This window comes from Lycorma delicatula, chromosome 13, assembly GCF_047948215.1.
Source record: "Lycorma delicatula isolate Av1 chromosome 13, ASM4794821v1, whole genome shotgun sequence".
In the NCBI taxonomy this organism is placed as follows: Eukaryota; Metazoa; Arthropoda; class Insecta; order Hemiptera; family Fulgoridae; genus Lycorma; species Lycorma delicatula.
The window spans coordinates 15317389-15322745 of NC_134467.1; positions in this window are offsets into that span (position 1 = coordinate 15317389).

Genomic DNA, 5357 nt, shown 5'->3' on the forward strand with positions numbered 1-5357 from the left:
AGGAAAGCGGTTGGAAGCTTCAATTATTTTACTTGACACAATACTAGACTTAAGTTTTGGCTTGAATACTGCATTTAAAGCACAGAGTTAACCAATAAAGGGCCATTTTAATTTGGTAAAATGAATTTTCATATATTTTAAATCTATTCCTGAAGATGAATTATATAGTAAATCAACCAGTAGACAAATTGAGGTATACAGTGATGCCAATTGTATTAGTGACACGATTACTTGAAGATAGACTAGTGGAACTCTCCTTACATATTATGGTAGACCAGTTGTGAAAAAAGTCAGTTGCAGAAATGTGCATCACTCTCCTCTACGGAAGCAGAGTATGTTGTTGCAACAGAGGCAACCAAATGAAAATCAATTTGGCTTAACATCTAGTTAAAGGAGGTTTGTGCAGTTGATGTCAATTAAAATCTGACTCTCTTAATAGATAATCAGAGTGCCATTAAACTAACAAATAATCAAAATATATTGAAACTAGAGGAAGGTGGCAAAAGAAGGAAGCTACATTCCATCTGAAAAACAAGTCACAGATTTACAAAAGGCCTAACAACTGCTTAAATGAATGAAGACACTCACGGATAAGAAAATTCAATGTAAATTATCAACTTCTGAGAGCTTGAATTATGACAAACATTTAGTTGTGAAGTTGTTTTTTCCTTTGTTGTGTCACAATAGTTTTTTAAACCGATCTCAGTTTATATTAGTGAGTTTTACCTGACGCTAATGAAAACGATTGATAACATAATTAAAAGCTTCAAAACTCTTCTTTCTGTTTTAGCCTCCAAAACCACAATTGCTTATTACTTCAGAGAATGAATGAGACTGGTATGTATGAATATAAATGAAGTGTAATCTTGTACATTCTCAGGTTGACCATTCCGTTAACCCACCGGGTTGGCCTAGTGGTGAATGCGTCTTCCCAAATCAGCTAATTTGGAAGCCGAGAGTTCCAGCGTTCAAGTCCTAGTAAAGCCAGTTATTTTTACATGCATTTGAATACTAGATCGTGGATACCGGTGTTCTTTGGTGGTTGGGTTTGAATTAACCACACATCTCAGGAATGGTCGAACTGAGAATGTACAAGACTACACTTCATTTACACTCATACATATCATACTCTGAAGAATTATCTAAATGGTAGTTACCGAAGGCTAAACAGGAAAAAGAAAGAAAGAAAAAGGTAGACCATTCCTGAGATGTGTAGTTAATTAAAACCCAAACACAAAACACTGGTATTCACAATTCAGTATTCAAATCTGTATAAAAGTAACTGTCTTTACTAGTATTTCAACCTTAGAATTCTTGACTTCGAAATCAACTGATTTAGTAGGTTCTTATTACACAACCATTAACTGTTCTTTTTTATTAGAATCGGAAAATAAATGCTAAGTATTAAAATTTCCAATACAACAGGAAGAAAATTTTTATTTACCAACGACCAACAATAGTAATGTGCTCACAATATATGAAGACATTTTTTAACAACGTTGTTTAAATAAACGATTTTACATAACTCGAATTTACATCAAATGTTAAAGCCCACCCTATCGATTAATCAGCACAAAAAAAAAAATAAACTTAAATTCTATTGATTTACATTAGAATAGTATAAAATTACTTACTTGGTCAGGCAAACAAATAAGAACCCTAACAAATAAATACTGAAATTAGAATATATACCTCTCCTTTACAATCTTTTCACACAAACAATTCCTAATGCCAACCTATGCAGTTTTATACTTCTATACAAAACATATGACATCTCCTTACAATGTTGAAGAACAATATGTGTGTATATAACAGTTAAAGGACTTTAATATAAAAATTAGCAATTTACTGAAATTTTCATAAAATTCATAGAAGCAATTGCTATTTATTTTTAAAAATGAGCTTGCATTTAATAATAATTTTTGTTTAATATAAAAGTAATCAACATAGAAAAAGAACGTAGTTAAACATAAGGATTCAAATAGCACTTATGTTAATAAACTAAACAACCAGTAATAATTTTTAATTACTCTATAGATCTATATTAATTAAAAATATAAACTTCTGTTATGACAAACCAAACCAAATGATATATATATAAACATACTTCGAACCAAATTTTACATATAAATATATATATATATTTTTTTTATAAAAACATACTTCAAACACGTATTTTATAAGAAATTATTGAGGGTTTTTTTACGTCGTAGGAGAAAAAATTTTTAAGACACCACCCCCGCACAGATAGATGTCTGCTTTCGCCGTCTAAAACCTCTTCCTAACAACTATTGATGACCCGACCCACCATAGCCGTAACACTGGGATGACCGGTAATCGCTTAAATAGACGTTGCTTCGATCGTGCCCATGTGAGGTGGCATTGAAGGTTTTGGGGTACAAGTAGGGTTATTGTATTTGATAATTATTTTAGCTCTGTTGCATTAATGGAAAAACTGAAAGTTGAACAGGTACTTGCTTGTGCAACGATTAGACAAAACCGTAAATGGTTACCTGAAAATATGACATCAGATAAAGATTTAAAACGAGGGGAATATGATTATAGGGTTTCAAAAGTTGGTATTTAATTTTTTAAATGGAATGATAATAAATGTATAAATTTTATTTCAAATTTTCATTGCACAGAAAAGACAGAAGTTAAACGTACACAAAAAGATGGTTATAGAAAGTGTTTTCCATGTCCTATAGTTGTAAAAGACTACAATGAATTTATGGGTGGTGTCGATTTAGCTGATCGATAAATGTTTTGTATGGAAAACACTATCAAAAAAATGGTGAAAATCTCAAAAATAGTGGCACAGAATTTTCTTTAGGTTACTTAACATAGCCTTTGTAAATGCATATGTAATATACTGTGAAATGTTTGATAAAATTCTGGTTTTAGAAATGAGGTGTTCTGTTGCGCTTGGTCTAATGGCTAAGAGAAATCTTAAATCTCAAAAGGGCCAAAGATCACTTGATTTAGACAGGACTAGCCCTTCAACCCAAGTTACTATGAGGAGAAAATCGAATTATTCTGTTTTCAAAATTTTCTGTTGCTCACTGGCCATTCTTCAATGAAAAGAGGAGTCGTGAAATGTGCAGTACACTTAAGATAGAATCTAGATCTTTTTGTAAATGTTTTACGTGTAAGGTTTATTTGTGCATAAATGACAAGAAAAATTGTTTCATACACTATCATGAAATTAATGTTAACTAATGTACATTATTAAAAACTTTTATTTAATTGGAATTACTCATTGCAAATTTAGTTTTAATTTTGTATTTTTATAAAAAGGTGTAGGATTTATTTTATATTTATTCTTTGAAATTATCATAATTATAACCTTATTCCGATTTGTTATTAATTATTATTACATGTATACTGTACAAGTAACTTGACATGTAAAATGTATATTTGCTTATTGCATAGTTATTGTAAATGTTTTCTTCCTCTTTATGTCCTGACGGGACTTATGAGTCCCACCTCTGTATTTTGCACAAATTTGAAAAAAAAAATTTTTTATATTACATTTGATGCTTAAGTGTAAAAATAAAAAAGTCCAAACAAAATAATTTGAATGTTTCATAGGTTTAGCATTTAAAGGGTTAAGTTAATTTCTGCTTCATTTAAATATCATTGATGGCGATTATTATGGTACTTACATATTAACGCCACCGCAGCTACAGCTTTATTTAAAAACAAAGTAGTCAATCGGATTTCGGTGGAAAATGGGCTGATATAGAGTTTAACATAGATTCAAAACACTCTCTTTATTAATTTTAATAAATGCTTTATATTTATTTATTTTATAAATATAATTTAACCAAACAACCTACGCTCGCTAACCTTGATTAATTAACAGGAGTGTTTTGATTATTTAAATAATAAATAATTGCAATAATTACTGAACTTATTAAATAAATACTCAAAAAATTACGGTGTTAATTAGTCCTCAAGGTTAGCGAGCGTAGTTTAAGTTTGGTTAAATTATATTTATAAAATAAATAACCATTTATTAAAATTAATAAAGAGACTGTTCATTTTCCACCGAAATCCGATTGACTACTTTGTTTTTAAATAAAGCTGTAGCTGAAGTGGCGTTAATATGTAAGTACCATTATTATTTATTACATAATGCACAAAACTAATGTTTGTTGTGTATTTGAGATTACAGTAGTGGTTAAAGCATTGGCAATACAAGTTCTAAAAATGATCAACTTCTTAATATGCAGTATATTGTATTTATTTGATAATGCGTATTTATTCCAAGAAGAAATTTACTTCAATGAATTAATGTTATAATACACATACAACTGGAGTCAAGAGATGCTATGAGTGTGTGAGGGGTATGACAAACGCTGTAGCAGTGGTAAAAATGTTCAGCTTTGTAATATCTTTTAAACCCCCTTCCATTAATATGTAGCACAAAGTAAATTTTAACTATGTAAAAGAGGGTCAAAATTATTATGGGTTACATTAAATTATGTGGTAAATTTTGTTACTCTTATTCTATGTTAATGCAAGAAACAACTGAACCCTAGGTTAGTAACGTATTTCAGATGATAGTAGTTGTTAAGTCAATTTTATTTTATTTTATAATGTAATAAATCTATTCCAAGCATAAATGTAAATTTTCATCAAAGAATTATCTGTTATAATGGGCAGATAATTAGAATCAAGATGTTACAAGTGTGTGAGAAAGGTTTTGATTCTATGAGATCAAATCATCATTAGAGTTGAATATTTTTAGTTACTTTTTAACTGCCTTCAATTTATAATTAGAACAAAGTAAATTTGAGTCCCCAGGAATGAGGTACAATTTATTTTACTCTTATAGATTATGTTTGTCAAATTATATTACTTTTATTATGCTAACATAATAATAGAAAGATATATCCTATAGCAATAGAAACAAACCTGCAAGTCGAATTCCCTTAATATTTTACTTGTACATCCAGCAATTCTTTCTAATTAGATACTTACACTTAACCATAGACCTGAATACATGAGCTCTTACTGTTTTTTGAAATTCAAAATCAAATTCTGTCATCAAATATTAAATGTAATCATAACAACTCTTTACTTAAACCCAGTTGATATAACAATCAACATTTAAATAAATAACACTAGGAAAAAGTATTTGTGTATGATCTACAGTAGTGATTATATATTGCCTTACTACATTAAATATACCTAATTATTTTAACAGGATTTGTAATCCATTTTGATAATGGTTTTATTGTTGATGATGATTGTTGGTGAACAATGAACTGATCTGTGATATGATCAGCACTCGCTGAATGGTGATCTGTGATCTAATTGGTGCTTATTGAACACAATACATAATATTAATA